Source organism: Canis lupus, chromosome 22 (assembly GCF_003254725.2).
Source record: "Canis lupus dingo isolate Sandy chromosome 22, ASM325472v2, whole genome shotgun sequence".
Lineage (NCBI taxonomy): Eukaryota > Metazoa > Chordata > Mammalia > Carnivora > Canidae > Canis > Canis lupus.
In genome coordinates, this window is record NC_064264.1 from 11,846,447 (window position 1) to 11,858,758 (window position 12,312).

The 12,312-nt window shown below is 37.3% G+C and overlaps 1 long non-coding RNA gene across 2 annotated transcripts in view; it reads left to right on the plus strand.

Moving 5' to 3' along the window:
- Positions 1–259: 259 nt before the first annotated feature.
- The window catches only part of LOC112678804 (uncharacterized), a 50,103-nt gene continuing 38,050 nt past the window's right edge, over positions 260–12,312 (plus strand). For both annotated transcript variants that reach the window (XR_007404987.1, XR_003147881.3), the window contains exon 1: positions 260–381. This is a non-coding gene — a long non-coding RNA (uncharacterized LOC112678804). The remainder of the gene's footprint in view (positions 382–12,312) is intronic.

Below are 12,312 nucleotides of genomic sequence, written 5' to 3' on the forward strand. Positions count from 1 at the left end.
GGGTCCTCCTGCGGGGCTGCGCATCCTCCCGACATGCAGCGGGGCCGTGGGAGGATGGGAAGGGCGGGGACACGCAGGACCAATGGGGGCGCGTGGGCGGGGCGCCCTCTACCGGAAGCCCGACTCTGCCTCCGCTCTTCCGCCCACCCCTGGCTGCCGTAAACCGATGAGGATTGGCCGGGCACCTTCGCGGGAGCCACTGGCACGGCAGTGACGTGAGGAGCCGCCTGGCCTCCCCCGAGCTCCACACTGCGCATGCCCCGAGTGGTCCCTGGGAAGCCGACCGGGGTGGGGCCGTGTCACGTGCCTGCGGCCGCAGCTCAGGCCCAATAAGGGGTCGTCGCGCTCTATAGGAGGAAATTAACGCCACCAGTGACCCAGGTAGTGCTGTTTTTGAGATAAAATTGTGCCTAGTCATTTGAAAGCTATGCTTCTGCTCCTCAAGCATCTTGAGGGATATTTTCACCGGGTGTAGGATTCTGGCTTGATGTTTTCTTTGCACGCTTGAAAATTCTTGGGCCACTTCCTTGACCTCTGTTGTTTGTTATGAATAATAGACACCGCATTTATTTCTTTTTCTTTTCTTTTCTTTTCTTTTCTTTTCTTTTCTTTTCTTTTCTTTTCTTTCCTTTTCTTTCTTTTCTTTTCTTTCTTTCTTGATTTCATTTATTTATTTGAGACACAGAGAGAGGCAGAGGGACACAGGCAGAGGGAGAAGCAGGCTCCATGAGGGAGCCCGACGCGGGACTCGATCCGGGGTCACCAAGGTCACGCCCTGGGTCACAGGCGGCGCCGAACCGCCTGAGCCACCCGGGCTGCTCCATCGCCCTCTTTCTAATGGTTTTTCCCTCCTATAAGTGAGGTGATGACTATCGCTGGATGCTTTTCAGGATTTTTTTTTTTTATGTGTTTAGTTTTCTACTTTGTTAGGCTGCCCCTTGTTTTTTCACCTAGAGAGAGAGGGGGAGAGAGAGAGAGAGCGAGCGCAGGCCTCTCTCTGTTGCTGTGTGTCTGTCTGTCCTGGGTTGTCGCTTCTGGGTTGCTGGCTTCTTCAGCTCCCAGCGGTGTGTGCAGGAGACAGAACCAAATCCTGCAAAGCCCACGGTCACGTAGCTGCTCTGCTGGTCTGCTTTATTTTTTTCCAGAAGTTGTTTTGTTTTAGTATAATCACTGTTGTTTGTAGTTGTACTTAGTAAGAGGAGTAGTAGAAAATAGACCTACTCACCATCCTTGAAGTGGAACACGTTGTTGTTATTATTACTTTGATCTTTTTTTTTTTTCCAGTTATGCCCCATTTGATGAATTACTTCGTGATGCACTGAGCTGAAACATTTTTTCCCATTTCTTGACTGTGTTTTTGACTTAGCGATTTTGTATTTACTGTTGTTTAAACTGATGGGATTCCTGCACTTCAAAATTGAATATCAAATGAAGAAACAATATCAGATAAATTTTTGTCCGTTTTTATAGATTATTGAACAACTTGATAGGTCAGAATATATTTCCGCTATATACTTTCAAAACTGTTTTAGATGGTATGCAACATTTCTTCCTTTTTTGTTTTGTTTCGAGGGAGAGATACTTTTTTTTAAAGATTTTATTTATTTATTCATAAGAGCCACATAGAGGCAGAGATACAGGCAGAGGGAGAAGCAGGCTTCATCCAGGGAGCCCAACATGGGACTGATCCTAGGACCCCAGGATCACACCCCAGGCTGCAGGCAGCGCTAAACCGCTATCACCGGGGCTGCCCTCTCTAGCCTCTTTTAAACTGATATGCCTGAACTTGATGATCCTTAAGACTGTGTTCAGATTCAAGGTTTTACTGTTTTGTGGATCAGTCATTCTAGTTTTCTGTGGCGTATTTGACCTTATGAATATTCTCACTTTGGACAAGAAAAATGTTGAGAAGCAAGGCAAAATGGACATCAGGGAAATTTGATCTAAAGTGACAGCAAAATTAACAAAACAAAATTATTTTAAAAGCTTAAGAAATTCTGCGTTGACTGTATTTCTGAATCATGAAGAAAAAAATCAGAGATCTGTTAATTCCAGCAGGTCTTGTAGAATGCTTCCATTCTATCTGCCTTTGTTAAGTTTGTAGCCAATTTTCACTGCAAATTATTTTGACTTACATTATTTTATGTTTTTTACTTTAAATGCTTTCATTATTCTGGAAAAGCAGCTATCTAAGTAGCTAGCTGTGTTTGAATTGTTATGTTTCTATGGCTTTTGATATATAGTGGAGAGATTTCTTCCGACACATCTAATGTTTTCATCACTGCCAGGTGCAATAAATTAATCTATTTGAAATCCTATTTATCAGAGTCCCCTACTTGGGCTTTAGCTATACACAAATGTTTTAATTCTGATTTTCCTTTTCTTCTCTAATATAGGAGTAGTTACCTAAGAGTAGTCATTTTTTTTTATCCTGTTACATCTATTTTTGATTCTTTTTTTTTTTAAATTTTTTAATTTATTTATGATAGTCACAGAGAGAGAGAGAGAGAGAGGCAGAGACACCGGCAGAGGGAGAAGCAGGCTCCATGCACCGGGAGCCCGACGTGGGATTCGATCCTGGGTCTCCAGGATCGCGCCCTGGGCCAAAGGCAGGCACCAAACCGCTGCGCCACCCATGGATCCCCTCTATTTTTGCGTATAATAATTTTATCTGTTTTTGAAGAGACTATATCTTACTGTTTATCAAAAATTTTAAAAAATGAAATCAGCTTTAGGAAAAGCCATATCTTTGTGTGATTTCATATTGTTAAATCATGTTTAGAAACCTTAGGCCAATACTTATTGCTCCTTCCGATTTATATTGTGCAAAAAATGCAAAGTAATTTTTAAAATACAGCACAAAATTGATCATTTTAACTTTGATTCACACATATCTTGTCCATGCAGACTTTGCGTAGCTAAGCCATTTTTAAATCTGATAAAGGGACTTAGAGTGAAAAATTCTTTCTATTAGATTTACCTCCTCTGCCAAGCCATGATATATAGATATTCCTTAGTCTCCACTTAGCTTTCCTGGTTTTTAAAATAATATTCTGTATCTAATTTATACAAACTGATGAGTAGCTATTCACCTCTAAATATATGTGTAGACTCCTAAATTTTAAAATTTGACCCTATCTTGACTTCCAAATTCTCTTTTCCAACCTGCTCCTGGCCATCTCCAGGTGGATATTCTGCTATTACCTAAAACTAAACAGTGTATAATACTAAGTTTTTAATTTTTCTTCCCCAAACTTGATCTGTCTACCATATCTTCTATGTCAAATTTTTTTCTTAAAAGATTTTATTTATTCATGATAGACACAGAGAGAGAGACAGAAACACATACAGAAGGAGAAGCAGGCTCCCTACGGGGAGCCTGATGTGGGACTTGATTCCAAAACCCTGGGATAATGACCTGAGCCAAAGGCAGATGCTCAACCACTGAGCTACACAGCATCCACTCTTCTATGTAAAATTAATAAAATCTGTATCTTCTCAAACAGTTCAATTTAAAATTATCCTCAACTCCTCTTTTTTGATTAATCCCATGACTTTCAGACTTGAGTGAGCATCAGAATTGTGTGAGTGCTGGGCTCCACCTTTAGGGTTCTGATTCAGTAAGTTAGTAACAATGCCTAAGAATAGGCATTTCTGAAAAGTTCCTTGGTGATGCTGATATTGCCTGTCCAGGAACCACATTTTGAGAATCACTACTTTAACTTCCTTGTATAAATAGTCATCTTGATGCTAAGTGCTGAAGACGTTTTTGTAATTCTCCATTGCCTGTAAAATAAAGTTTAAAACCCACATCACACGCATACACACACATTTGGTGGGGGGATGGATATTAAAAACTTTGGCAGTTATATTCTAATTATATTCTAGTTGTATTTTGCTGCCCAAATATCATATCAAACCACCATCAATAAAATATTTTGATCGTTGAAGAAAGAGTGACTAATTCTCTTAAATGTTTGTCCTTTCATTTACTATCATTTTTTTAAAAAGAAATTCTCTAAATCTAATTTAAAACAAAGAAACTGGAAGCAGTCATATATGTCAGTGCTTCAGTTATACTGAATTTTAACTCTCAGTTTCCATTTATATTTTTGGACTTTTCTACCTGGTCGTCATGTCGGCAGCTTATACTTAGCAAAACTGCCAATGCTAAAAGTTATCAGCTATAATTTATTCATCCCCTTTTTCCCCTCTTATAGTACCTACCTGTTGCTTTAACAAATATGTATTATTAATCTTAAGATGTTGGTAAACATCTGTTGAATTGAAAAAAGGATGGATACTTCTTCCATGCAGTTGTGCCACTTTAGCTTCCAAGTGTTATGTATTATGAGGTGTTTCCATAGATGAGTAAAATTATTGTTCCCCTCATTGGCTAGGGAGCTCTATATATATGTATGTCCACTGATAATCATTTAAAACCCTCTTAGAGGAGTAAATGACACTTCAGTCTTCTATAGATTCATTTTATAAGAAACCATTACTTAATATTAATTTTTAATATTCGTATTTAATTAGGAAGGTATTTTCCTACACAAACAGGAGCAGAATGAACTGGTATATACATTGTGCTCATTCCATAAGCACAAACTTCTCCAAAGCATGGGACCGTAGGAAACATTTTTTCATCAAAGCACATGGTTGCACACCAAGAAATCTAAACTGTGAATACAAATTGTTCTGATGAAGGAAATCATTGATCTTACACTAATTAGCAATATGTTCTCCAGGAAGGAAATCACTCTTGAGAGGTTTAACAAATGGAATAATATGGAGGAACTATTCACAGGCTTGTCCCAAAGAATAGTCCGCATCCAAATGCAAACACCTTTGCCATTTTTTTTCCTCCCACAGTTTCTTCTCAAGTTATTGATATTAAAAGTAGATTCATCTTCAGTTTTGCTCTCCAGAATGGACATGATCTTGCTGTTTTCTCCCTTCTCAGTTGTCTTGTATTAAACAAACAAAAATAAACATTTTGCATGCTCTTTTTCTATAGGAATGGTTCTTTTGAGCCCCTTTTCTACCTTCCTGCTTTTGTTTCTTTGTATCTTCCTGTAAGTAAGCTGCCTCATACATGAGATCTTAAAAATGTCAAGGACATAAACTACTTGAATGTCTTTGAACTCCGTCAGAACCTCCTTTACCATAGTTGCTCCCTGATTGTTAAGCTAACTTTTGATTGATCTGTTTTTCCCTCTCTTTCAAACTGCCGCCTCTGCTAGTCACTACCCCTGTTTACCCACTCAGCTCCTAACTCCCTTTTGCTTTAAACTCCTTTTTATTAGGACTCATGCAGACTCTGCTGTGCTCTCATGCTGTCTTTCTGTAGCTGGCCTCTCAGAGCTTTAGATTATTGATTCTTCTGCAGATGAGAAATTAAGCTGAAATTCTTCTGCTTCACTTCTGGTGTTATTCATGTTAGGTTTGAACTCAGCATTTCCGAACATGTTTTACGTTATAGAAAGTAGTATCTACATTAGTTGATGGATTATTTATTAGTAACTAATATACTAAAAAAGACCAAATGCTTTAAGAACTCAAATAGCCTTGAATGTGTCTGTGTTTAAAGATGAAGAAACTGAGATTCAGAAATTGTTTAAGTAATTTGAAGTAGGTTTAAGTAGTAAGTTAGTAAAAAGCAAGGGAAAAAAAAATCAGGTGTTCTCTTAGAGAATTTTCTAGTTAACTATACATAACTTGTCCATAAATGTGTGTATTAATAGCCAGAATCATTTTATAATATAGGTACTTAAAACTTTCCTATCTGTACTATTAAACAGTCATTGTTTAAATAGAAAAAATACTTTATTTAGATTTTGATATTATTTCTCCAGTAGTCCCGTGAGATAATGGGAACTATCTTTTCACTCTTGAGTGGTATCTCAAAATCCAACATGAATAATAGTAGGTTGCCAGTATTTGCACAAGGTGCTCTAAACTATTTTTCTTATAATTTTATCTATTTCTTCCTTTGTAAGCCAGAAAGTCAAAGGTAATTTCTCTGAAATAGCACAAATGTTTTGTCTTACATTTATTTTCACAGTTTCCCTTTTTTGCTTAGAAAAATCTTGATCTTAGGCTTCTTGACTCAAAAAATTAGTTCTAGAAATTGTCTAATAGTGAAAGAGTAAATAGTTAAAAAACATTAAAATACTGCTGTATAGGTTCCAGTTGGTTTTCAGACCTTGAAGTCCCCATCTTGTAACAGTTGGATTCATTTAGCTTTTACCTTGAAGATCTAACTCAGGCCCAATTTTTAAGGCCAATACTGATTGTAGAGATTAAAAAAAAAAAAAAAAAAGCGGGAACCACAAATAGGCATATTTTCTTATACTGTAAAACTTTGGTTTTGGGACCATTTTTAGTATTGAAAATTTTCCTTGATTTTAAAACCAATTCCCCTTTGGCTCTCCAGGACTAATAAATGCCTCCCTATAACTATGTTCTTTCCATATCTCTAGGACTGATTCTCTGAATCATTCTAGCCAATTTGTTGAGGATTCAATTCACATTCTCTTTCTTTGGCTACCCCTAAGGTTACAACTTCTAGTTTGTATTTAAAATATTTCTGTGTGAGGAATTCCATAATCTATACACAGTGGTGGAACTCTTAAGATGGTAGTAAACTTAAATGGGATTGAGCAATAAAATATTTGTTATAAAATGTGCCATATAATTTTGAATAGTGTATTTTAATTAGTGTTATTTTTAAAGTTTATTCTCCTTTTTATGGCTAACCTGACATTAGATGGATTAAAAATATAATTTAAAAGTTTTTTTAAATGTAGACTTATCCATTCAGTCAAATCTAAAAGTAACCTATGTTTATATAAATACATTAGCATTTGTCAATACTATTATTAGAATATGGGGTTATTTTTGTAGATACTTTTTCCCCTTCATCAGAGATGAACACATATGGGATCATGACTAATAAATTTGAAACTCACACTTGTAATTTCAATGAAAAATTGTAGTTTGGCATCAATTATTAACTTACAAATAATTGGAAAGGAGCAAATTATATTTTATGTTGTGTTTCATCCTGTTTTAAAGGTAGATTTGTACAAAGATGAGAAAATAAGAAGTGCCCTCATTTATACTTAACCAGTGAATGTTTCTCAAAGCAGAGCCCCTATACCAGCATAGTCAGCATCATGTGGGGAACTCATTAGAATGCAAATTTTCTGGGGGGATGATCCCAGACCTTTTTAATTAGAATCTGGTACTGGGGCCTAGTGCTGTGTTTAAACAAGTCTTCCAGGTGATTCTGATGCAGTATAATTTGAGAACCATAGTAAACCAGTTTTAATGACAAAAATTAGCTATTCTCAGAGAGTAAGTAAGAACCAATGGATAGCTCATTTAGAGCTATTTGGGTTTAGAGAAAACAAATTAAAAGAAAAACAGTGGGGATCCCTGGGTGGCGCAGCGGTTTGGCGCCTGCCTTTGGCCCAGGGCGCGATCCTGGGGACTTGGGATCAAGTCCAACGTCGGGCTCCCGGTGCATGGAGCCTGCTTCTCCCTCTGCCTGTGTCTCTGCCTCTGCCTCTCTCTCTCTCTCTCTCTGTGTGTGACTATCATAAATAAATAAAAAGATGTTCTTTAAAAAGAAAAACAGTGAAAAAAGGTGAGTTCATTATTTTTCATGAAAATTCCTTTAGAAATTCCAAAATTTTTTTTTTCTGAAGTCTTTAGAATGAATTAATAATTGTAATGAAATTCATGATGGGAATTTGAATTTTGGATTTCATATGATATTCTATGCTTATTGAATACCATGACTTCAATCATTGGGTCAGGTTACACATAATTATCAATGGCCAGTTTTAGTATTCATATGTAAATGTATAAGATTTAAAAATCATGGAAATGAATATTTAGCAACTGGCTTCTGAATGAAGAATTTGAAATGTGATTTATTTTCTTGGCTTTGTTAGCAGTGAATATATTAGCCCTGCTCTAATAAAATTCACATTTCCCTTCTCTGCTTACTGAATGAGCTGTTCAAAAGGCAGAGATCAAGAGTTTTGCTTAGTAAACAAGAATCAACAGACTTAGAGCAGGTGTTGCCAGCCTGATATTCAAGTTTCATAGGCGAACAATTTAAAAACACATTAGTGAAAGCAATTGTGTGGAAACTGTAAGTTTAAATTTATTATCTTTTGTTGCTATTTTTCAAGAAATTCATATTTTTTGAGGATAATTTTATAAATCACCATCAATCCTGTACCTAAATCTGTTTCTCTAACTTATGTGTGATATTATCTTACTAGGTTCTGTGAAGTCCACAGAGAGGACAGAGTATTTAATTCAATGTCCTATCACAATAAATTATTAAGAGCAGTTATTGGAGTTGACCATCAAACTGATCAAAACCTTCATGAGCAATGGAAGAAATTGCAGTGACAGACACTCTTGTATAGGATTCTAATTTTTATTTAGCAAATACTTATTGATCATTGATCATTTTCTAAATGTTAGAGCTGTGTTCTCTAGATGTAGTTTCTGTAAAGGCAGCATCATTATCAGCTGGAAACTTATTAGAACTGATAAAACCATGGGTATGCAACTCTAGACCTGTTGAATGGGAAACTCTGAGAATGGGCCCAGCATTCTGTTCTTGTTAAAATCGCATCCAGATGATTCTTACAGACATCAAAGTTTTAGAACTGCCCTAGAGCTAAGCATTGTATTAGGTACTGAGTATACCCAATGAAAGATAGGAGAGAAAGGAAGGGAAGAGAAGGGGAAGAAAGAATGAAAGATGCATGGACAGATAAAGTAGTATTCCTACTTGCAACTTATTCACAGTCTAGAAGAGAGTGCTCGATTGGCAAAACATGTAAATAGGCTTCAAGAAAGACATGTACCAGGTGGTTTTTCTTTTCTTTTCTTTTTTTTTTTTTTTTTTAAAGATTTTATTCATTTATTCATGAGAGAGAGAGAGAGACAGGCAGAGGGAGAATCAGGGTCCATGCAGGGAGCCTGACGTGGGACTCGATCCCAGGTCCCCAGGATCAGGCTCTGGGCCAAAGGCGGTGCTAAACTGCTGAGCCACCCGAGCTGCCCTGTACCAGGTATTTTGAGAACACTGTGGGACTGGTTGTTAGAGACAGCAGAGAAAGCTATACTTGAGTAAAAGCTTGTGAAGAGGCTTGCTAAGTAGGCTTCAGATAAGGCCCTGTCCCTGACTTGATACACTTCATCTCCTGCTCCTGCTCTGCCTCAGGCTTAGATTATTTTTACATATTTGATTTGGAAAATAAACTATGATTACTGATTATTTAGTCCTGAAAGCGTGTTTGTCGACATAAGAATAGTAATATAATCAATTACAGTCGGTTGGGGTATTTTTATGTTTCACAAGTACTTATGAATCACTTCAATTTACATAGTTTCTTTTTTTTAAGATTTTTAAAATTTATTCATGAGAGACACAGAGAAAGAGGCAGAGACACAGGCAGAGGGAGAAGCAGGCTCCCTGCAGGGAGCTGATGTGGACTCCATCCTGGGACTCTGAGATCACACCCTGAGCGGAAGGCAAATGCTTAACCACTGAGCCACCCAGGCATCCCACATAATTTCAAATAATAGACTTTTACATCTCTTAAAAGATGATTCTATAATTTTGCTTTGTCAAATAAGAAAAGAAAGGCATGGCAAGATCAATTTGTTTGCTCTAGATTTTAGGATTGTCAAGAGTTAAGTCTTACTACGCATTCTCTCACTGTGATCCCTAGGGTCTTCCCTTCATTACCATACTTATTTTTCCTCACAACTGAAAATAAGCTCTAATTATTTCAAATTTTGACCACTGTTGGGGAATTTTGTCTCTGTCTCAAAAGAATGCAGTAAAAATAAAATATTGCACACAAAAAACATTTTTATTTTTAAAATATTGTATTTATTTATTTGAGAGAGAGAGCGCACAGAGGGAGAGTTAGAGGTAGACTCCTTGCTGAGCAGAGAGCCTGATGTGGGGCTTGATCTCAGGACTCTGTGATCACAACCTGAGCCACCCAGGCACCCCAAGATTTTTTTAAATGACTTTTTAACATTTAGAATAAAACTAAATGTTGAAAATCAGTAAGTTTTTGAAACATTAATGTCCTCTTATCATTGCATAAACATGCCAAAGATGAGTGTGCAAGTGTGTGAAGGGGGGATTCTTATTACCTCTAATTCTGGTTAAAAATTATTGAAATCTTGAGCATTTTCCACAAGTTATTGAACCCTAGCAAAACAGTGTTATTCCTGACTTTTTGCAGTACTGATATTTGAAGATAAACAGTGAAAAGATTGCTGGTTTTCTATCGTGAAAATTGAAAATCTTGATAATTTTGTAACTTAAAAACATTGTGTTTTTCTATTTCAAGAACCAGTCCTTTTTAAACCTGGACTTGCCCTTTTCTAAATCCCTTTTGTTTAAGTCTTCTTTTCAAAAGGCCAATTTTCATGTATTAACTATACATTATTTTCTATTACAAAGGAAACTGTAAGAACCAAAAAAACAAACTAAATTTAATAAGCTTAATTTTTTCATTACCTTCACAAGTTGAGTGATGTCCCTTCAACATACATGTCAATCCAGGAGCTTAGAATGTGACCTTACTTGCCATAAGAGTCTTTACAGGTATAATTAAGGTAAGGACCTTAAGAAGAAATCATGCTGAATTTGAGTGGTCCCTGAATAAAATGATGAGTGTCCTTTTGCGAGACAGAAAATGAAGGGAACCTGGCTGGCTTCGTCAGTTAAGCATCTGCCTTTGGTTCAGGTCATGATCCCTGGGTCCTGGGTTCCAGCCCTGCATTGCCCTTCCTGCTCAGCCAGGAGTCTGCTTGTCCCTCTCCCTCTGCTCACCAACACCCTCCACCTCACTCCGGCCCCCATTCATGCTTTCTCTCTGAAATAAATAAGATTTTAAAAGGAAAAAAAAAAGAAGACAGATACAGAGCAGAAGTTCATGTGAAAATGAAGGAAGCAAATGGAATAGTGCATCTACAAATGAAGGAATGCCAATGATTGACAATAGCCATTCGATACTAGGAGAGAGGCATGGAATAGATTGTCCAGAACCTCCAGAAGGAACCAACCCTAGTGACACTTTGGGCCGACTTCTGCCCTCCAGAACTGTAAGAGAATACATTTCTGTTGTTTTAAGCTACTGAGTTTGTGGTAGTGTATTACTACAGCCCTAGGAAATTTAAGACACTATTCATGAATGATAGATCAGTGTACTTCTTTTTAAAATTTCTCTGACCATCTTTCATTGACCACAAGTACCTTTCTTTGGATGTAAGTTGAAGTCATGTCACTTGTGCATTAGAAAAGCTTACCAGAATATCTGTTACAAAATTACTGCTCTGGATTCTTAACTTCCACCTTTAGAATTGAGTGAATTTCATTGAATCAGACAAGGTTCAGTGGAAAACAGAAACCATATTAGATATTTTAAAGAGGACAAGATCTATACAGGGAATTAGATGCTCATAAAATAGGAAGGTTAAGGCAGCAAGTTCTAGTCTGAATCTCCTTGAATAACTCCTAGTATTAATTCAACAATAATCTGCTGGGGGAGCTAATACCCTAAGGCAACCTCTTGGGTTATGATTGAAGCAGAAGCTTCACTGTAACATTTGCCTCTCAATATCAAGGAAGCTGGAGGTAGGAGACCCATACCTTTGATTCAAAGAACTTACATCAGGGACACCTGGGTGGCTCATCGGTTGAGTGCTTTTGGCTCAGGGCCTGATCCCGGAGTCACGGGATGGAGTCCCACATCGGACTCCCTCCATGGAGCCTGCCTCTCCCTCTGCCTGTGTTTCTGCCTCTCTCTCTGTGTCTCTCATAAATAAATAAATAAATAAAATCTTAAAAAAAAAAAAAAAGAATTTACATCAAATAGCTTCCTAGTAGCCATGGCCAAAAACCTTGGCCTACTTCTGCCATTTTAATCAATTATGAATACATCCAGTTGGCAAAACCAGTCGTCTCCAGAATTCTAGCTTCAAGAACTTGTATAAAATGCATATTTAAAAAAAAATGCATATTTCAGATTCCAAACCTCCCTACGGTTAGAAGGACCCCGCATTTGGTTTAATGCTCTACTGTTGCCATCTTGAAATTCTTAACAAGGAGCTCATATTTTCGTTTTGCATTGAGCCCGCAAAATTATGTAGCTGGTTCTGTCAGCCCTGTATAGAGCTCTGACATTTTATCCCGTGCTAATATTGCAAGGACAATTGTTGCGGTTTTGCTTTTGTTGCTTGCCTTTCTAAATCCCA